The sequence below is a fragment of the Sarcophilus harrisii genome, chromosome 2 (assembly GCF_902635505.1).
Source record: "Sarcophilus harrisii chromosome 2, mSarHar1.11, whole genome shotgun sequence".
Lineage (NCBI taxonomy): Eukaryota > Metazoa > Chordata > Mammalia > Dasyuromorphia > Dasyuridae > Sarcophilus > Sarcophilus harrisii.
In genome coordinates this window covers 659,467,363-659,491,066 of record NC_045427.1, presented here as the reverse complement: position 1 = coordinate 659,491,066, position 23,704 = coordinate 659,467,363, and the positions used below count along the sequence as shown (strand labels likewise).

At 36.5% G+C, this 23,704-nt stretch overlaps 1 long non-coding RNA gene across 1 annotated transcript; it reads left to right on the top strand.

Annotated features, from left to right (window-relative positions):
• The first annotated feature begins 235 nt into the window (after positions 1–235).
• Positions 236–16,290, top strand: LOC116421197. The gene is made up of 2 exons (XR_004231497.1): positions 236–311; positions 16,102–16,290. It is a non-coding gene; the product is annotated as an uncharacterized LOC116421197 (long non-coding RNA).
• Positions 16,291–23,704: the final 7,414 nt, after the last annotated feature.

Sequence of the window (23,704 nt, the reverse complement as noted above, 5' to 3'; positions counted from 1 at the left end):
TGTTAATAATCACTTGTTGATTTACTGACTGTTGTATGATCACTTCTGCATGTCTCAGATTGAAAAGTACGTGAGTTCACTTTAGAAGCTGCCACCCATTTCATTAGAGTTTTAAAGGATGATAAACATCTCTATGTAGTATGAAATTTTTGAAAAATCACATGGCTTCCAACTGAAGAGGGGAAAAAAAAACCTCTTGGTTTCAATCCCAGTTCTGTCACTTCCTACAGAGAGCCTCTGGGCAAATGTGATCTCCTCTCCAGGACACCATTTTTTGCCTTCTAAAATGAAGAAGTTCATAGAAGCTCAAGGTAAGACTCTATCTAGCCTCTTTACTTACAGATCTCAGTATTTCTATCCTTTCCTAATACCAAGGAGATGCATAGACAGTCTCTTCCCTAAAGGATATCAGTACTTTTTATGAACTGCTATCCTCAGGAGGAAGGTTTCCTTGACATCAAGTGAATATTTTCCTTTGAAATTTTTATCCATTGTAGCCTGTTTTTGATCCTTAAATGGAGCAGAACATATCTTAACCCTTTTCTTATATGTGAACCCTTTTATTCTTCCCATTAAATATCTCCAGTTCCTTCTCATGAGCTCCAATAACTGATTTTGAGGTCTTTCCCCAGAAATGACTTAACACTGGAGTTGTAGTCTGTGTAGGGAATGTTGAATTGGAGAAAACAGCAGAACAATCTCTCCCCCAGATCTGATCCTGCCTCCATGTGCATAGAATTGCCTTATTTTATTCACTCTTTATTTGGCCTATTATACATGCCCCATTGTACAAGTTTAAAGGATTGTTCTATAAACTAATTAGGAAGAGCTTTGTTTGACCAAGGGGGTCTGAATCTGAAAAGCATGAATGAGGAGATCATCACCTGTAGGATAATATCAGCCATGATTCCTGCTATATTTTTTCAGCCATTTTCAATTATAGTAGGATCTTGGACTGAAAGAACCCTGGTCTTGGTCCCAGGAAGCCTTGCCAAGGGTACCTAACTTGGTTAAAGCTGTTCATCAGAGAATTCCTTAGTTTCCCCATTTGGAAAGCAAAAAAATTGACTAAATGATCTCTAGTACTAATCACTATAAAGCTTACATCATATCTAGCATTGTCTATGCAACACACATCCCTTTGCTAATGTCAGATATGTCACCACTTTTATTGAATGTGAATATTTCTCTTAGAGAGGATAAATCTTTGTTCAGTCTAGACTCTACCCCATATATTGCCTTTGTACTCTTGCATCCTATTTGACTCTTCTCCTTACAATCATATAGTCTAGTAAGTGACAATGTTGGCGGTGTGTGTTTCCATGAAGTTGCACTGCATTTAAGTAAAAGGAATACAGTGGATCCTTGTGGGCTGGAGCCAAGATGGCAGAGTAAAGTCAGGAAGCTGCTTGAGCTCTACCAGTTTTCCTGGAAAATCACATGAAACCAAGCCTCTGAACAGTCTGACAGAATGAAATCACTCTCCAGCTCAAGACAGACTGGGAAAATTTCAAGAAAGGTCAGTGTCACTGGGGTGAAAAGGCTGTTCAGCTCAGATAGATTATAAGAGAGCCTGGAAAAGGGTTTTAATCACAGCAAATCAGCAAATGAGACCCTCGGTCCTGACTCGGTAGAGGAGCAAATAAGTAGGGCAGCTTCCAGTGCCAGCCTTCCAAAGGCAAAATCTGGGAAACCAGGCTATTTCCTTAAAAGAGGAAGCAAAGTTATTCCCTATAAACATAAAGGGTCCCTGTGCTCAAAGCCAGGGCTTGAAGCTGCACAGGAAAATTAGGACAGCACTCTTTTTACCCCAGGAACAGAGCATGACCATAAAAGTTTAAAAAAAAAAAAAAAAAAGGAAATACCAAAAGAAAAGGAAAGAAAATGAGCAAGAAAAAAGAAAAGAAATTTGATTATAGAAAGAGGTTATGGTGACAGGGGAGGACAAAACACTCAGATGAGGTCAGAATATCCACAGAAGAAATCTCAAAGAGTGATATAAATTGGTCTCAAGCCCAAAGAGACTTCTCTATGACACTTTAAAAAGGAAATAAGAGAAGTAGAAGAAAAATGAGAAAGAAAATGAGAGGTATGCATAAGAGTCAACAACTTGGAAGAGGAAGGGGAAAAATAAGTACAAGTGTAGAAAAAGAGGAGACCAGTGAATTAGGCATGCAACTAAAAAAATAAAAAAAAAAGCTAACTAAAAAACCCCAATTAAGTATCAAATTAGAAATTTTGAAACTCAAAGGAGAGATTAATAAAATAGAAACTAAGAAAACAATTGAACTAATAAAATGAAGAGTTGGTTTTATGAAAAAAAATCAACAAAATATGTAAGGGTTGGTTAATTTGATTGATTCCAGCTGAGATTTATAAGTTAGGGAGGGGTTCATTTCTCATCTAAAAAATGAGTGAAATTTTCTGGGTATATGGCAAGAGAAAGTTATCCCAGCAGTTCACTTATGCTAGCAATATCCTTTCCAGGGATATACTTATTGGTAATGATATTAACACAAGCATTACCAGAGCTAAATCAATATTTGGGAAGCCTTGAAGGAAAGTGTAGGAGAGGAGAGGTATTAGACTGACTACCAAATTAAAAGTAGTCAGAGTTATTGTGCTGACCTTATTGTTGTATGGCTGTGAAACCTGAACAGAATACCAGTGCTATGCCAGGACACTGAATCACATTCATTTGCATTGCCTTAGGAAGATTCTGACCATCACCTGGCAGATAAGATATCAGACACTGAGATCCTTTCTTGAATTAAACTGCCTAATCAGGTATTCAAACTTTACTGCAGGGAATATAACTCTGTGGGGCTGGCCACATTATTCAAATACTGTATGAATGCTTGCCATAAAGACTATTTTATGAAGACTTCCCACAGGGCAAGCATTCATATGGTGGTCCAAAAAAGTGATATAAGGACACCATCAAGGTCTCACTTTAGAAATGATTTTGTGACATGAGAGACACTGGCACAGGACTACTCGGTATATTATGACCTCATCAGAGTATAGGCTTTGCTCTATGAACAAAGAAGAATTGAATTGGCTCAGAAGAAATGCAAGATGAACAAAGTCAGAAATTTTATCCAAAATGTTCATAGGCACAATTTAGGTGTGAACTGTGGTAGAGCAATCTAAGGTCTTATGATCTATGAAAGGGATTCCCATTATGTAATATAGACTTATGTGCATAAGAATAACAACATGATGTCTAAAGCACTGTTTTCTCCAATAGAGACTGTAACCTTCCTGAGGGAAAAGATTGTCACTTCTTCTTGTATATCCATAAACCATATCAATGACTACTATATATAACAAACCATCCTTAATACTTGTTTTTCCAAATGAATTTTTGCCATTAGCTTTTCTTTGGGGGAGAATAGGTTTTAGTTTGGTTGTTTTTGTTTGGACTAAATAAGCAGTGCTGAATCAATTATTCTATGGAGAAATTTGCTAAGCTGGGTCAAGAAAAAATTGAAAATGGACAATGTATATTTACATTATAAAATACTAGCATTCCTCATTCCAAGCCAGTCCTTACTCTTGGGAAGGCAACAACAATCACAACATAGGCCCATATACACACAGACACACAGAAATACACACACACACACACTCTAAAGGGGTCTAGGCAAAACCCTTCATCAATGGGAAGTTTCCCCAGATTCATTGAAGTCTCCCTTATTTCTGTAGTGCTCAAATCTACTTTGTGTACAGATATTCCCTGGGTATGAATCAGAAATTTTCAAAACCACGATAAACATTAATAACAATGAAATAGCAAATTCTCATGAGTGGATAGAGCAAATCAGTTTATTCATCCTCAAGGATTTGGTCACTCTGCTATTTTAAATCACCACTTTGAGGGTAAATCAGTTTTAATTAGGACCCTGGGGGTTGCCTTGTTTGAAGGGCAATGGAACCATAAAAGGTAAAAATAAATGTTAAAGAACACTTTTTGTTGGCTGGTTATCTCCAGTTATTACCAAAGGTCCAGATATATGAGCTCAATGGCCCTATGTCCATTTGTAATTCAATTTGACAAAAAATAGGGAAGACTGACAATGTTCAGTGAAGTGGGAACACTTTGGGAAATAAAGCTGCTCTAATTCAAGGTCTCATTCCCTTAAGAAATTTGTAGATGATTTGGAGAATATATTCATGTGAAGTATATTCTTTTTCCATAAATCATTTCTAAAGTGTGAATCTCCAAGAGAAAATGAAAGCAACCATGGATCCCTTGGGCACTTGAATGTAATTGAGTTTGGCAAGCATTAAGTGACTATGATGTGAAATGAAGTGCTCAGTGTTGAGAAAATAAAGACAAAAATGAAGCTGCCCCTGACGTCAAGGAACTTCCATTCTATTGTAGACATATAAGATATACAACAATAAGTAAATACAAGGGAAACTTATCAGTAGAAATATTATCAACTACACGAGTGGAATTAAGGAAGGGTGTGTAAAGAAGATGTGCTGAGCATAGAAGGAGAATAAAGCTTTAAAAGTAGAGATGAGGAGAGACCGAGATGACTTGAAAGATTATTTAGAAGTATGAGTTGCCAGCAAAGCATCCTTAACATCCCCTATATGAACAAGGGCTAAGTAAAGGGAAGCATTATTTTAAGGACAGATATCCAATGATGCTTGATGGTAACAATGAAAATGCAAAAAAGCAGAGGAAAGTCATATTATATTTCATATTATATTATACATGATATTATAATGATCAATTTTGCCATGGAGAGAGAAATCTCCTTTTTTCATTTTTTGCAGAGGTATGGAATAATGGTAGTAGAATATATACCAAGAATTTCCCTAGCTTTGGAAATATGATCTGAAGGGGCTGACAGAAGGTATACAGAGTTGAGGATTTTTGGCAGTGGTAGGAATTATGAGATGGAAATTGAAATTAGAAGAGTGAAGGAAGATGAGCCAGAGTAGAAGTGAAGCACTGGGAGAACCATGAGAACAGGGTAGGGAGAATAAACATAATAAAGTGAAGGATAAGCTTAGGAAAAATAAGGCAGAAAGAAAGATCAGAGGATGAAAAGTTGTTTTTTAAAGAGGGGGGTATCATTGATTAAATATTTGAAGGTCTTCTTTGTGATTATCAGACTTCACTGGGCTAGGTTAACAAGGCAGAGCTTTGGGAAAATGGATGAAACTTATAGAGATTAAACTTTGGGCTAGATGTGAAGAATCATTTTATTTACCATCAGTTAAAACTATTTGGAATGGGAATGGCCTGTCTCAGGTGGTAACTTATCTTTCATCTTAGAAACTTTGAAGAGAGTTAAATGACTCCTTGTTTGCCATATAATATAGGGAATTATTCTTCAGTGCAGAATGGACTAAATGGCCCCCAAATTCTATAAAATTCTTAGATTCAATGAAGACATGGATGTGGTCCAATTTTAGGGGATGGTTAGGTCTAAGAGGTGATCATCCCTGTTTATGGCTAAATGGACTTAAGTCAAAGATGTATATAAACTCATGCAGGTTTAGGAGATATCAGCATATATGTTGAATTATTAGCTAAATATGAGGGCAGGCTGAGATTAAAATGGTGAGAACCACTATGAGCTTTGGAATGAACTCCATGAAAAAGGAAAGTGACCCAAAGAGCAGTAGATAACACAAAGATATGGAATTCCTGTAGTTAATTATAATACGACTTTGTTGGGTTGAGAAGGTTCAATCAACAGGGAAGATGCTGCTGAAAGAAAGTGTTCAAGAAAAGATCTAGAAATAACAGTGGGAAGGGAAAAACAAGCCTACTCTATGTCTATTGGATTTGGGGATAAGAAAAATTGGCATTTTTTTTTATTTAGCATTTTGTTTTAGTTCAGTTACATGAAAAACAAATGGTGACAATCATTCTTAAAACGTTGAGTTCCAAATTCTCTCCCTTTCTCCCATTGAGAAGGCAAGCGATTTGATATAGGTTGTATAAAAGTGGTTATTCAAAACATTTCCATAATAGTTATATTGTATAAGAAAATGTAGATCTTGGGGCAATGGTTTTTAGAAAAAGGTTTTAAGGAGTACAAAAAAAACAACGCAGATGAACAATCTTTACTTCAAGGATGGAGTAAATATCTGGTAATGAATTAGTTCCAGAGGCTATAACATAAAGATAAAGGAATGTAGAGATCATGAGATTAGAGGAAAATAAATTTATCACTAGAAAGAACATAAGAGGCCATCAAAGGTCACTCTTCTCATTTCACTGATTAGGAAATTGAAATACACAAAAGTTAAGTGCCTTGTTGAGGTTCATGAAACGAATTTCTGATATAGAATATGAACCTAGAATTTCTAGACTCCCATCAACTGCATCATAGTGCCTTTCTGAAAAAGGACTAGGGACTAATAAGATAGAGATGTATGGAAGGTGAGAATAGAGAGTTTTTGGTTCTAGAGATCCTGAGAGAATCATCAGGATTATGGGATTGAAGCTGATGAAATTGCTAATGGTAGAACTATGATACTATCATTTACCTGCTCAAAGAAAATAGTTGAATCACTGGAAGTCACAGAGATCATTGACAGCATCGAAAGAGGAGAGGTTCTAGGATGGAATTTTGCTATATGCACACATTCTTTTTTTTAATTTTATTTTTTATTATAGCTTTTTATATACAAAACATATGCATGGGTAATTTTTCAACACTGACCCTTGCAAAAACTTCTGTTCCAACTTTTCCCCTCTTTCCTCTCACCCCTTTCCCTAGATGGCAGGTAGTCCCATACAAGTTAAATATGTTAAAGTATATATGTTAAATACAATTATCTTGTTTGCACAGGAAAGATCAGATTTAGAAAGAAGATAAAAATAACCCGAGAAGAAAAAAACAAAAATTCAAGCAAACAGTAACAGAAAAAGTGGAAATGTTACGTTGTGTATACACAATCATTCTTGATAAAACATGAATAATATGTTCGCATGAAATTGAGAAAGTGCAGTCTGACAAATGACCACACAACTTCGACAGAATTCCACAAAAATCCAACCAAAGGAGACTCCAGAAGGAATAGTTAACTTTTGTATCTATTAATAAAAACTGATAACGTTGGAAAGCATAATTCCTCAAAAAAATGGGAGAAAATAGGAAGATAGAATGAAAGGGCTTGAGAAATGAATAAGGGTTAAAACAATGAAAGTAACCCATATAGACTAGTCAGGTTATAATGGAGATTACTGCTTAGTTATGAGTGGCCTGGATGATGTCTAAGGCCCCTTCCAAATTCAGCACTCCATGTTTCTATATATAGTAAGGGGTTGAGGCACACTCAGAGAATGTCTGCCTTATTTCAGTCCAGGTTTTCATGTGCATTCTTTTGGGGGGATGGGAGCGTACTTCCAATTATTCCTGACTTTAGGAAGTTACTATGTGAGGACAAGTAGTTCTGATTGACTGTAGAATCAGACCAAAAAAGCTAAGAGAGAAATTATAAGACCAGATTTGAGGGGCATATAAAAACTTGTATTCTACAAAGGGAGGAAAGAACTTCCATTTCAGGAGTTGTGAGGTACACTTTGACCCCCAATATGTATTTCTTTCTTCAATTTTTCCTTAAGTTTGTGCCCATGCTCAATATGAATAGTGAATACATTTGTAGAAGTGTGAATTTAAGTTTAGTAGGAATATACCAAGTGTTTATATTTTACCCTTTGAGTAAATCTATTTGTTGAAAGTTCATTTTCAACTGGCTGACTGTTCACTGTAAGTGTACAACTGGGGGCTCCAGTAGTAGAAACCTAGATTCTTACATTCAGGGGAAATATTAACCATCCCTCGGCAAGTCCAAACCTTCATTGTGAGTATAGTAATTAAATTAATAAAATGAAGGAAGTTGCTTACATATGATTGCAGATAGGTTTGCATTGTAGATCACAAATAAGGGGTGATGTGTGAAGAAACTTCCAATGTGAAAAGACCTCATGCACTTAAAGGAGTGGTTCTGGGAACATGATGACTGACCCCAAATGGCTCCTAAATATTAGAAATCTCAAAGGACTAGATTTTTAAATGAGATTTATTCCCCATTCCTATTGAAACATTAGGAACATTACTAAAATGAAAGCTTGGATATCATTTCAACATTTCTACTCCTTGCTGGGACCTAAAAATAGGGATGTGTATTAAATGAAAAATAATTACAGAGATAATTGAACTTTTAAAAAAATCTTAACCTGAGTTTGAACCTAATTTTTTAGTTCAAGATGTACATAGATAGAATAGGAAAAGAAAATCCCTTTGTATACTCCTTGGTATTTTTCTCCCAAGTAATTACCTTTGTTCATGTTGGTGATCTATTTCCTCTTAATAACAAATTGTTAATCATAAGTTAAGTTCGATCAACTGGCCGTTTTCAATGAAAAATTTCAGAGGGAAAAGTTTGTTGAAATGCAATCACTCATTTGAAAACACTGCTGTTACATGTGGCAGAGAGAAAAGAGAAGGGGAGGAAATATAATTCATCTGGACTTAGGTCTAAAGAAAGAAAAAGAAACAAGTTCAAAGACTAGAATGCATTTTTCCCTCTTCTTTCTACTCCTATTATGCCTAGTGAATTTGCTGCTAAAGTATCTAAGACACAGAGTAGATGAAATTTTAGAATCCCCTCCTATATCAACAACGTCCTCAATGATAAATTCTTTGGCAATAAGTGCAATGTTCAGACATGCAACAAATTCGTGTACATGTACCTTGAAGGTAGCTTTCATTTTACTTCTTCCCATCTCTAAGACACACTACCAGGTTTTGAAACCAAACTATACTGTGTGGACTCCACACCCACAGAATTTTGGTCCACTCTACCCCACCCCACTACACTCTATAGTTTATCAATATCCTTCCTAAACTGTAGTATCAGAACCAAAGACAGTTTTCCAGATGCAAAGTGACCAGAATACGAAACTGCAAGTCTCTGATCTCCTTAGTCTAGGGCCAAGACCTCAAATACACAGAGATAGAGGAAAGCATTTGCTTTGCACCCACTTACTATTTGAGGCAATGACATTGAATAGTTCCCTTAATTAACTTAATTAATAATTTAATTAAGTCTCAGTTTCCTAAAAAGCTACACAATGAGGGAGTTGGGCTACCCAATGTGTACCATACTAAATCTATGATGCTTACACTCCATTAGCTTTTTTTTGGCCCGAGTTCACTTAATTTTTTTTTTTTTGAGTTTTCTTGATATGTTTCATTTTTACATTACAAATATTTATAGTGGTCCATGAGTAGTCTCTTATCAAAAGAATAGCAACTACACAAAAGTTACAATGCACTGACCTCATTTGTGAGCATATCCCAAATTCCATACTCTAGCACCACCCAAATCTCCCTATTTTAAAATTATTTTCTTAATTAACAGAAACCTATTTTTCTCTTTTTCTTCTTACAAATATAGTCAAGCAAAATCATTTCCCTCATCACTTTCAGACAAGCTGCTATCTAACCATATCTTCCTTGTTGTTTCCTTCTCAAATATATGATAAGCCCATTTTTTCCTTAGCATTTCAAATACTTTATCATAAGAATAATTTAATATATTCATCATGCTTCAATTAATACCAAACTTATCCTTAGCTTCTGGCCTGGAGCAGATAGATAACCACAAATAGATTTTGAGGAAAAAAGTATTAAATTTCAAGATTCTGATGAATGAATCTATCTCATGATAAGCTCACATAAAGCTTGCTTGTTATTTTCCCAAGTAGTTTTATGTGTCACAGATTTCATTTCTCTCAGAAGAGACTTGATATTTTTTATTTATATAGTTTTAAAAATCCTGTGACAAATTTTAAAAACTTAGGAAACAAAAATAAATCCAGTGATAACAGAATACTTAAAATTCAGATATATATTTAAAACAATGTTAATTTGTATTTTCAAAGAGATTCAATTTTATATAGAATGGCTGTATGTGTGTATGTGTGTGTGTATATATATATATATATTTATATACATATACATGAATATATACATACATATATGTGTATGAATATATATGTATAAAATAATAATCTGGTCATTGCTTGCAGACAATTGTCTTTCAATATCCAAAGGTTTGTGGATTGTCTTTTTTTGGTATTCTAAACATATTGTACTTTTTAATGTTAAATGAACTTAACATACTATTTCTTTAGACAAAACCTATACTAAAGTCACTATGGCTGATCTCCCTCACTCTTCCAGAAAAAGACAAAACAAAGCAAAAACCCAAAGAAACAAACCAACAACAACAACAAAAACCAACAAAGAACCCCCTCCCCCTAGTTGCTTGTTTTAAAATTGTGAGTTGACTTCACTTCCAATTTCACAGTGTGAACATGAATTCCATTGTTCTCTGTTCTTCACAGTTAAACTTGGTTCCCATAAAATAGGATTGTCCCTATTTCCTGTGTCCTCAGAGATGCTTTTCCCCACATTTATCTCTTAAAGCAGACAATCTCTTTCCCTTTTTCTGCCTTTTCTTTGAATTGCTGCATACAATCGAGGAAAACCATGATTATGTGGTCAAATATGGGATCTGAGAAAAAAAGCTTACCCCCAGCTTGGTATGATGGTGGTCCCTTCAGTTTGTCTGTGAGGGGCTTTAAAGGCAAAGGATTTCCATAGGGGAAAAAACAAATAGGATATCTCAGATTTCAGGTCTACTGAAATATCTAGGACATGGAGCAGCAACTCTTCTCACCTCTCCATAGGAACACTTGAGAGCCCGGAGTCATTAATTATGCCAAATTGTCTCCAGTGCCCTATATGGAATGTTGCAACAGAAATCTTGGTCTTTTTGAGCTTGTCTCACTGCATCTGGGACTAACCGACATGGTTGTCCTGATCCTTTACCTCATCCAGCTGCAATTGTTGTCACTGAAACTTACTTTATTTCCTCTAGTATTGAGATCTCTTTGAATCTCATTTCTGCGTCTTTGCCTGGAATTAATCATGCTTTTTTATTACTCCATTATAGTTCTCTTTGACATCTTCTAGTCCTGAAAAGCCACTTCTAATAGCACCTGCTGCCCCTGCTCCATCTGCTCCAAGATGGCTACATAGCATTTAGATGTATGACATTCATTTTGTCTGGTGTGAACCAGAATGTGTCAGCTGATCCAATAGAAAATATATGCATTGTACATGCAGAGGTTGGACCACCTTGGTCTGACCCAGAAAATCTTCAGAAAGGTTGTCAGGGACCTTTTGCCTTTGACTGATTAGATGCTACATCTCATGGACATCTTGATTAGACTGAAAGAGTTGACACTTCTCATATCTCACCTGGCTACTTGACTTTGGACTCCTCAGCCTGACTTCTCCATCCTGCCCTACTCTTCTACTCCCTGACTTTTCTGTTTCCTTGTGAGTGCCATCTTCCCCACTAGATTGTAAATTCTATAATGGCAGACAGTGTCTTTTCTATTCTTAAGATGGTACCTCCAGCATTTAGTACCTTGCCTGGCACACTTTAGTCACTCTTTAGAGCAGTTAATTTTAACCTAGAATCACTGAATGTGTGTGTTTGTGTGTGTGTATTTAATTTTTAGACAACTGTGTCAGCACAACAGACTCTTCCCACAATTCTATGCATTTCATTTTATGCACTTAAACATAGTATTTTGGGGGAAAATCTACAGGCTCCACCTAAGATGGTCAAAGAGTTCCATGACACATGGGAGGTTCTGAATTGCTGTTCTATATGGTTCTGCCGTTGGTTTTAGTTCCCCTTTTGCAGTCCTTTTTACTCTCCTGGCTCTCCAGCTCTCCGTATTCGAGGAAAGATGCATCACTCCAGAATGTCTAGCTTCCCCAAAGCCTCAAAGGATAAAGATTGGGAATCAACCTCTGTCATAAGACTCTTTATTGTGCTTAAGCACTCCAATTAATCCTTCAATTACTGTGTCAAAAACACTTCACTGGAGATGTTGAAGCAAATAATCTGAAATTTTCTAACAAGTGAAAGGATGACAGATCTGTTAGACAAACAGAATTCTAGAAGAAGGAAATCTGCCTTCAGCACTGGACAGTCTCATGTATTTCCTCACCACCAAATCTTCTGACCAGTTCTACCTTCTACCTTTACTCCTCTTTTAACATATGAATTCTTCACTTTCAGTTTTATTGGGAATATGGAGGCTATTTAGCAGGAGATTACACTCACCAGATAACAGAGCTAGAAATAACGAATCTCAGACGCCTTCTAGTAATGTCTCAGTTTTTAACAATAATGTTATTTCACAATAGTGAAAATACTTGATTCTATAGGGGGTTAGGATGTGTTCAGGGAAGACAAGTACTTCTGGTATGAGGACTGCTGAACCCTTTTGGGGTTGCTTTCCACTTTTGGCATCTGCCTGATCCACCCAACTCTCACCTGTGGCTCCAAGAAGCTGTAGCATGCACAGTGGCCACACCTTGGAAAACCCTTTCAACAGATGAGCTAACCAAGGCATCTTAGACCCTATCTCAGACACCTTGAGGGGTGTTTATCCCAAGCATTTAAGACTTCCCTTGGTGGAATGGATAGATGAGCACAATTTGTTCTGGTGGCCATGAAGGCAGTTGAAGCAAGTGTTGTAGAGCGCTGAAAGTTTGGTTAGACATCGAAGACCCCAAGCCATCTTGAGTCGTCACCAGATCCCTTGATTCTGTTCTGCCACTGGACAGTGGAGGCTTTAGAAGAGAGAAAGACGAGGATGATTTTGTGCAACTCTGTCTCACTAAAATCCAATTTACCCACAAATCAAAAGATTTCAAAAAGACATTCCCAAACAAAAATTGTCACTGAGCCTAAGCTCAAGTCTCCAGGGAGATTCAGTAATGGAGTGGCCTGTTCCACTTGGGTCAGTTCCTTAGGCAATAGGCATTCAGTAAGCCTCAGTTTGGTGACCGGCACCATACTAAGCATTGGCCATACGAAAAAGGCAGAAAGCAACTCTACTTGTATGTAAATAGATCTATACATGACATAGACATGTCCATAGACATAGACATAAAGAGTGGATAGGAGTTAATCCTCGAGAGGAAAGCACCAGAAACTGGCAGATACTTTGGTTTTCCCATTGTGGAGGAACATTTCCCTATGCCATGCCAACCTCCTTCTCTGTCCTATACACCTCTTGCTCTTCTTTTCTCTGGGGCCAAATAAAACAAGTCTAATGTCTTTTTCTATATGACCGTCCTTCAAATCCAGGAAGCATGCAGGCTGTCTTTGTGAACTTGATGTTCTACTTAAGTCTTTTGTCTGCTAGCTCCATCAAACCCTACTTGTATTTAGGGGTGAGTCCCTTTAATATCTTGGTTGACTTGCTCTGGAAATTCCCCAAGTTGTTAAGCTCCTTTTTTTTTAATGAAACATCTAGCTTAGAATAGTCTACTTTACAGATTCTGTACCTAAGACCTGGGGAGGGGCATCAACTTCCATATTCTGAATGCTCAGTTTCTTTTCCTATGACCTGAGATGACATTATGCTACTGGGTGTCCCATGGGAAGCATTTATCCCATATGTTTCATACAAAACCTACCTCCTAGCTTCAATCAAGAATCCCTCTAAGCGTGTAGACATGTTTTGATTTTATCTCCAGCTTTCTAAGGGTTTTTAAGTCCTAGTTTGGTCACTCAGTAGGTTAGCTCTCCCTCCTAAGTCTTAAGTCATCTAGGGACTAGGAGAAATATGAGTAGCATCATATGGACTGCCAGGGTCTTTAATTAAGTCATTGATAAAGATGTTGAACAGAATAGAGTCAAGTGAGGAACTCTAGAAAGCACCCAGAGTGATTGTCTTTAGGCTGAACCTGTTAAACCCCTTCTGATCTCAGTGATCTCTGTTTGTCCCTCTGTTATTCTCCTCTGATCTCAGTGATCTCAGTTTCCCTGAGCTCCCAGTTCTCCATCTTACTCTCAAATCAAGCTTAGAGAGAGTTTGCAAAGTGTCTATAAAGTTTACTTTAACATCAGGATTTGACAAATAGGATTTCCTTGAGGGTAGTAACCCTGTCAGAAAAGAAAATGAGGTTAGTTTGGAATGTGTTTACTCTGTTCACATGAAGCAATGGTGAGTCTTTATGATTACTGTGTCCTCACCTAAGTGCTGACAAACTACCCATTTACGGATCTATTCTCTAATCTGTACAAGAACTGATGTCAATTCACTGACCTCTTCAGGTTGATGCATCTGCCAACTTCCACTTTCTGACCTAAAGAATAGTTTTTTACTGCCTTAATCTTCAAACAACTTACTTGTTTGACACAGTGTGTAAGTGATCGGTGCCAGAGACTCAGCAATTGTTTTCAACACTTCTATCAGGACCTGGGATAGAGATCACTCGCCCTTGGTGAAGAGATTAGTGACAGACAGCATAGTGCTCTCCTACCAGCTCTTCAGTTTTCTCTGACTTTTGTTTTATTGCTCCCAGACTAAACATCAGTCTCCCTGATAGGGAAATGCCTCAATGATTCCATGAGAGCAAGCCCTTCACCTTTATAGTCCACCCACTGTTTTTAAGAGATGCACTCTAAACAGGGATATTTAAAAAAAAAATGGGTGCATATTTTTAAGTAAATAGCATATAAAATTGAGCATGATTAATTTGGGAAAATATCTAATAAAACAAGGTCCTTTTCCAGGAACCTTTTTGGTGAAGGAAATTTATTACATGGATCTGTGATATTCCTCTTAATTCTATAGACCTCAATACATCCACGATTCTGATACTGTTAGATTCTTGCTGATATCTTCCTATAAATCCTTTATAACGGACATACTCATTTACTGGAAGTACCAGTACAGCCTTAGGCTGTTTCTCCATTTTTCCTTTTTCTCAACTCCCAGCAAGCCCATTTCTTCTGGTTACATGTTTTCTGGGCTTTTCATGGCATTTTCTTTATTGGTAATATGGCATTATTGGTAATATGACATCATTTCATATTTGACTGACATGACTGTGACTCTCTATGAAGATTTCCTTTCTTTTCCTTTCTCTTTACTGGACAATTCTCTTTCCCATCTCAGGTCCTTCTGAAATAATTTTTTAACTCCTTTACTAGTGAAGATATTAGCCAGCTCTTCCATATGCAATTTTGATTGCACATGCTTCCTATTTTCTCCAGCATATTGACCCAGATTTTATCTCTCTTCTGAGCTACAGTACCAAATTCTGCAAATAGATGGCCCAGCAGTATCAAACTTAACTTAAACTTAATTTCACTTAATGTGTTCACTTAATGTGAACAATAGAACTCATTATTTTGTCCCTCTGAACTCATCCCCCTTTTAAGATTTTCTTTAATACTGTTACTCATTGACAGTTATCGAGTCGTTTAACCTTGGAGAGATCTTTAACTTCTTATTTTTATTTACCCCTCCTTTAGCCATTCTTTCATTTCTCTCTCCACAAAAACTATTGTCAACATTCCCTCTTTTCCATTCATGCAGTTGCCACCCTAATTCATGTCTCCTCTTTGTTTCAAGTCTTACTACTACAATCTGTCTTCCATACACTGCCAAGGTGATTTTATTAAAGTAAAGATCTGATCATATCATCCCTTTTACTCATTTAATAAACTCCAGTAGCCCCTTCTCATCCTGAGGATCAAACATAAAGACATATTTAAATTGTAAAACTATTTACTTTTAGATCCCTTACACTGGCCTTCTATTCTTTATCTATATCCCAACCTCATTGAATTCTCCTCTCTTCCACATACCCAATGCTTTAGTTCTTGTCACCATATCTTTGCAATAATTCATAATCTACCTCTTCTCTGAAGCCTTTACTACATCCCTCTCTGGGACTCTTTAGTCTCTGTCTCTATGTACTGTGCATATATTCTTTATACACAAATACATGTAGTATGTTGTCCCTGCCATGAGAATGTACGCTGCTTGGAGGTATGGGTTATTTCACTTCTCTCTCTGTGCCCTCAGTGGCTAGCCCAGTCCTGGTATATTTTAAGTACTCAATCAATGTTTTGTGAAATCAACTTTAATTTTAATTATTTTTATGCCTATTTCTTGGTGACTAAGAACTTTTTTGGAAAACATATAATCTCTTTTTCTTGTGAATTTGATAGGAATCCTGAAATTGAACTCTAACTACAGAATCATAATGGACTACTCTTCAACTAACAACTGTGAAGATTCTAACCCAAACAAAAAAGGATATGGACACCTACAGAATGACATTTTACTGCTATTTATTAACACTGAAATGTCCTAGGAACAGATTTATCTATAGTGAAGTAAACTATTTTATCTCTCTCTCTCTCTCTCTCTCTCTCTCTTTTTTTAAATTTAATAGCCTTTTATTTACAGGTTATATGCATGGGTAACTGTACAGCATTGACAACTGCCAAACCTCTTGTTCCAAATTTTCCCCTCTTACCTCCCCACCCCCTCCCCCAAATGGCAGGATGACCAGTAGATGTTAAATATATTAAAATATAAATTAGATACACAATAAGTATACATGACCAAACCATTATTTTGCTGTACAAATAGAATCAGACTCTGAAATATTGTACAATTAGCTTGTGAAGGAAATCAGAAATGCAGGTGGGCAAAAATATAAGGATTGGGAATTCAATGTAATGGTTCTTAGTCATCTCCCAGAGTTCTTTCTCTGGGCGTAGCTGGTTCAGTTCATTACTGCTCCATTGGAAATGATTTGGTTGATCTCATTGCTGAGGATGGCCAGGTCCATCAGAACTGGTCATCATCTAAACTATTTTATCTCAAACATTTTTCCAGGGAGAGGATGTAGTCTAGCTACTTCTGTGACACTGAAGGGAACTGCCTTTACAATAAAGTCATTTCCCTCTTCCAGAAAATCAGCAAGAAAGATTGATTTCTTAGCATCCAGACAGGGCCAGAATCATTCTAGTTGGGTCAGAATGCAAATTTGCCATTGTAACTCAAGAAAAATGTATTTATTTTGTTTTAGCTAAAACAAAAATCAGCCAGGCATTTGAGAAATTAATCTCAACTTTTCAACAGGAAATAGCATTATGTTTAAGAAAACCATCTCTCTGTTTGTTGCCTTTGTAATCATACATTTGTGCAAGTTTAAAGAATGCTTGGAAATGGCAAATCTGTGCAGTGAAATGAGATCAATGATAATGGGTAAGGGGGAAAAATCTGCATCCTATTTGTATCTGAGGTTGAAATGCACTCAATGTAACATATGTATGTGTATATACATATCTGCTGGCTATATGTGTGTATATGTACACATACATACACCCACACCCATAACCCCCCCACACATATAAAAACACACATATATACTCGTGTATCATATATTTGATGAGGACCTACTATGTACAATGAACCATGTGCTTTATATCCTGCTCACAACTGGTGAATTCCTATCTCTAAAGAACAGGTCTCACCATGCTATTGCCCACCTCAATTCAAGGTCTCCTTGGTACCTCTAGAATCACAGTAAACCTCTATGTCTTCACATACCTTTAAATTTTGCCCCAACCAACTTTTCTACTTCACATCCACAGTATTCACCTTCAAGCACTCTAGGGTTCCATCAAAATGGACAAATATGTTGTTCTGTCAATGATCGATCTCCTTTGTTGACTGTCCCTCTATAGACATTATCCCCTAGGCTAAGTATACACCCCTTCCCTCACCCCTGGAAATACTTAGCTCCCCAGGGACCAGTATCTTCCATCTCCCATTATTCTGGCCTTACTTAGCAGTGTAAATGTTATTTCTTACAAATAGATGTGAGTTTCTTGAGTTCACAAGTTTGTTCATTGTCCTGCTTGTATTCCTAATGCCCATCACAAGGCAGGGAGGGCATAGAGTAGATCTTGAATAAATTCTAGTCTGATGAATTGAATTGAACAGGCACTGAATAAAGGTTTGTTTAATTGACATTTGAATTGAAATTTACTGTCAAAGGCAAAGCCTTCCCCCAAGTGAGTAGGGCATCTCATTTGTTCACTGTTTTGCTCTATCGTTCCAATGTTAATCTCATATACCCTTCTTTCTCAAAGTCACTTCTCCTCTCTGAGACCTTGTTTTCCCATATGTAAAAGGAGGCAGTTGGAAATAACAATCTCCAAGGCCTCTGGAAGCCCAGACAATCTTTAAATATAATTGACAGTAGCAATCCTTTCCTTCCCTGTAGTCCTTCAAAGGATGGACTCCCGGGGGAGTGAGTGTGGAGGAGACATCTAAGTAACCAGAGCTCAAATTACCCAGTACGACTCGAGATTTCAACGTCATTTTCAATCATATTCAAACAAACTAGTAATCAGGGCAGGTTGTAATTCAATCCATCTGATTCATGCACGACATTCATCAGGTTATTGTGTCTTCTTCAACAACTAAGAACTCCCATGAGGCCTTTCAGCACAGTAATGCTTAAATGAACGTCCTGGCTGTAAGTAATGAATTCCTGAAGGGAAAAGTAGACTTTGATTTCTTTCTATTACTTATAGACTATAAAGAACAGCTGCTAACTGTTCAAGGATATTGTTCCTGGAGATGCCAGAAAGGGCAAAAAGAGATAGAGATTGATGAGACATATACAGATAGATAAAGAAAAGAAATAAAAACAGAGAAAAAAGGAAGAGGGAAAGAGAAAAGAAAAAAGGAGAGAGGGAAAGGGAGAAGGAGAGGGAGGAGAGAGAAAAGGAGAAAGGGAGAAAAGAGAGAGACAGAGAGAGGAAGGGAGGGAGGGAAGGGCAGAAGGAGGGAGGGAGGGAAGGGCAGAGGGAGGGAGGAAGAAGGGGGAAGGAGAGGGAAAAAAAGGGGGAGGGGGAAAGTTGACCAAATCAAGATAGAGACAAAAGTATAGAGGTAGAAAAGAAGAGAAACAGAGGGATGCAAAGTGAGAGAGATAAAAGAAACCACTAAAAAGTCTTATGATCTTCCTTAAATTTTTATTTTCAATTTTTTCATTCAAAGTAGTAATTAAACACCTATAGGCAAGTCCAGGTAGAACATTTTTCACACAGCTCTTAGATGGTTACTCAGGTGAATCAAGTATTAACATATTAACATTTTATTTTCTCAAACCAACTCCATGTCGGAGGATAGAGCCATATATTAGAGCACAGGTATTTGGTAGTATTAAAACACTTAATATTGGACTGCCTAGATGGGGTTATCATTGTCCAAGTTTCCCTCACATTTAATATGAAATATTTATCCTTAATTGACCTGGTCAGGAAGGAGATAAAGAAGTCTCCTAAATATAATCATACTCAGCCTTAATTCTGGGGTTCTTTTCCTTTTTCTCAACTCCTGAATTTGCTGCTTCATTTGCCTAGTTCTGAATTTTTCCAATCACTAAAGCTTATTCAATCTGATGGGGGATTTCATGAAACTAATTGAAATAATGTTTTATGTAATGGCAACATTTTGAAAATGCAGTAATGATAAAAAAAAAAAATCATGGACAAAAGAACATGTCTCCCAATTTCTCGATGTGTTCTTAGCTTCTATTTTTAAATTGTTAATCAAAGCCTCCAACTTATTGCTTATGGGGAGGTAAAATAAATCTTTATATCCCCAAAGCTTTTTAAATTATTCACTACGCTTACTACTTTTCTTCAGAAAGGAGATTATCCTTTTTAATTGGAAATCTTCTATTATTTGCATCTGAAATGTTTGAGGGAACACACATTAATCTGACTGCTCTTAATTGTCAGATGGCCAATCCACAGAGAAGGGAGAACTATGACTGGACTATGACTGGACACTAATCACAAGAAAGAATGTTACCTTAGCAATGTCAAGGCAACCAAAATCCCACATTTTTAGTGATACATCATTTTCCCTTTTTCAGATGATATTGTTATTTTATGAACTTCTTTCTTATGCGATCAGTCTTTGGTACTTCTTCCCCTTACTTAGTTATGCTTCATTTTACAGGCTTTGTACAATGATAAATTCCCCCAAAGATATCAGGTCAAGTCAACAAGCATTTAATAAACACTTGCTATTTGCCAGGCACTGGACTGTGGACTGGTGATACAAAAAAGGCAAGAAAACAGCAACAATAACAAAAGCAAAAACAAACATATGGTCTCTGTCCTAAAGGCCCTGATATTTAATGACAACACGATAGACAATACAAATAACTGAACAAATGTGAATTTTTTTTAAATGGCAAGGCTTATTTCAATTCTTTCTTTTGTAATATAAAGGAAATAAATTATAATAATTTAAAGCTTGCATCCTCAATGCCTAGCAGTTTTCCTTTATGTAGACAGTGTCGAATAACTAAATGGTTAGATTGAATTAAATGGGGGCAAATAGAATACTTAAAACATGGCTGGACAGTTCCCTGTACCAATCCTGGACTGCTCTGCTTCTCTCTTGCTCTGTCTCTTCTCTCTTTGTCGTTGTCTTTCCTCTGTCTCACTGTCTCTGTATCTCTTCTCTCCAGAACCATAGCCCACCCCACCCTGTATCAATTCTATCTGTGATTTCAGCCACTTCCTATAAAGGACAATCATAGTCTTCATATTGTCTCCCGGGATCTTCTGATGTGCGAAGTAGTTCTCCTATTCTCTCTTACAGTTCCTGATCCTACATTAGGCAGATCCCATTTAAATAAACTATCTGTGATAATACCTTTTACTCAATCATGAAACATTTAACAACAAACTGTAAAATAATAATAAAAGGATAGCATATGACATGACATGACATGATAATCGAATCACAAACCTGGGATTCACTGTCTAAATGGACAGATTCCAATGTACAGAACATAGAAAAGAATAAACACACATTTTCTTCAGCTTAGAAGGGTAGCATATGAGCAGGAAAAGGGAAATACCCAGGGAAATGTACAATTATTGATTGATGTTTTTGAAGACCTTTATGCCTTTGGGATCTGTTCTATGTGCCACCTGTTGGGCAGGAATAGCCATTTAATTCACTTGTCTTCTCTCTAGTTGACTCAAGCCCTTTCTCTGCTATTTTGGACTATTGAAACAGTTCTTCTTTTACCAAACATGAATCTTAGGTCTAGGATCTCCCATGACTAGGCACTGAAGCAAAAGTACACTCTTTCAGTGAAATATAGTTCCTTGATAATGAGTAGATCAAGTTAATATAATGAAAGTGGCAGCCCTATCCAAATTAATTTATTTTTTCAAAGATTTGGCAATCAGACTTCCAAATTAATATTTTATAGATTTAATTAAAAATTTAGAAGATCATATAGAGGAGAAAAATCAAGACTTTCAAGAATAATAAGAAAAGTAATTGTAATGGAGGGGTCTATCAGTTTACCAAAGTGTAATATAAAATTGAACTCATTAAAAGTTGAGACACAAAGAGATATAAACAAAGATACAAGAGGTCAGATAAAGCCAGAGAGACAGGGGAAGAAATGAGATAAAGAAAGTGGAAAGGAGGGGAGATGGAAAGAGGAGGGAGGAAGGGGGGGAGGGGAAGGAAGAAGAGTCAGGGAGAGGGAGGGAGGGAGAGAAAAGTAAGGGAAAAACTCACTATTTGACATAAAAATCCACTGGGGAAAATAAACTTTTCTATAGCAGAAGAATAGATTAGGCCAAAGATCTTATACTTACCACCATGATAATTTCCAAAAAGATACATAACTTAACTAGAAAAAAGACACATTATAAACACATTTGAGAAATAAAGTAAATATTATTTCAGATTTCTGAGTAAGGGAAAAGCATATAACTAAGCAGGAGAAAGAAAGGATTATAAAAAAATAAAACTGACATTTGCATTATATAAAATTAAAGAGGTTTTACAGAAACAAATCTAAAGTAGTTAAAATTAGAATGATGATAGGCACTGAGGGGAGAAAACTTTTTTTTTTTTCTGTTAAAAGTCTCATATCCAAGATCCATAGGAAACTGATTCAAATTTATAAGAATAAGACTAAGACCATTTCTAACAGATAAGTCATCAAAGGCTAAGAAGACATCCACATTGTAGCCTAGAGTCAGGAAGATTTATACTTCTAAGTTCAAATCTGACCTTAGCTACTTCCCAGATGTGTCTCTCTGGTGAGTTATTTAATCCTTTTTGCCTCAGTTTCCTCATTTGTAAAATGCATTGTAGAAGGATGTGAAAAACCACTCCATTGATTTTGCCAAGAAAATCTCAAATATGGTTACAAAGAGTCAGACTGAATTAACAAAAAAATTGGGTTTGTCACAGGTGGGTCTCCCACTTATCTTGGCCCTAAGGCAGCATCTCTGCTCATTATACCTTCTACTTCACTAACCTAGAATTACTAAGTAAAATTTGATAAATTTTGTCAGTCATTTAATTAAAAACAATCAGAGTTGGATACAACTAGAAAATGGCTGGAAAGCAACAAAAGGCTGAGAATAGGAGATTTTCAAAAGAAGATATCCAGGATATTACTCATCAAAGAAAAGGCTCAAAATCAAAGAGCTAGAAAGAGTAAATGGAATTCCCTTTGCAGTTATACCTCAATGCTACCCTGTTGGAATCTTTACAAACTGTTAAGACACTGGAGCTGATAGAAACAATGCTTGTGTTCACACCTTTAGAGAGCTCATAAGTATCTAAGGACTCATTGGAGTTCACATGTTTGGGAGATTTCAGAGAGCATGCTGGGAGACATCCCACAATCCCACTCTCAGAGAAGTAGCATAAGTACAGTTCCAGTAAGCCACTCAAGAGTTTTCTTGTGAACGTTGACTGGGGTCGGAGAGGAGCACTCTGGGAGAAAGCCTACTAGCCCTATCTTCGAGGCAAAAGAGATTCATCGTATCTTCTACCTTGGTGCTGGCTGGAGTCGGAAGGACAAACCTTTGGATTTGGAGACATTCGGGCAGAGCTCTTAGAACCAAGCAGAGAGATAGGCCTCTGAGCTAACCAGACTATATTGAAGGACACAATAAAAGATCTGAACTCTTTTATCTCCTGGCTGTGTTTTGGAAAAAGAATACCAACACCACCCAGGCTGGCAAAGATGACAAGAGAGTAAAAGGGAAAATATTATGGGACAGTGGAAAGGGAAAAACTACACTTGGAGTTTTTTGATGGAAATGAAAATTGATTCAGTTATTCAGGAAACCATTTGGAATTTTGACCATAAATATGAGCATTTTGTTCCATCTGTACAACTCCTAGGCCTATCTTGCAAAGAAATAAGTGGAAAAGAACCTGTATGTATAAAAACCAAAATGAAACAAAACAAACAAACAAACAGAAACCAAAAACAGACAAAAACTATAATCCTCTCCTGACCCCAAAATGGCTAAACAAATGATAGTTTGTGAATATAACAGAATATGATTTTGTCCAAAAAATAATTATATGTAGTTTCAATGTTTCTTCAGTTTCTGAAGACTTCTGTGAAATGAACTAGAGTGAAGTAAGCAGAAGTAGAATTTCTAAAACTATCAAACCTACACACAAACATATAATATACATTTTATATATGTTATATGCATATATACACTATATATGTATATGTGTGCATGCAATAAGACTTGAATATAAAACTTTGAATGACTTTAAAACTCTCATCAATGCCACAATAAGCCTGGAATTCAAAAGAATAAAGATGAAACACATGATTTACTCCTGGTGAAGTGATAAAATAATAATAATAATTATAATTATTATTATTACTATTACTACTAACTTAATCTGCTTTACCAAAGTGGGAGATTAGTTCCCAAGTAAAAA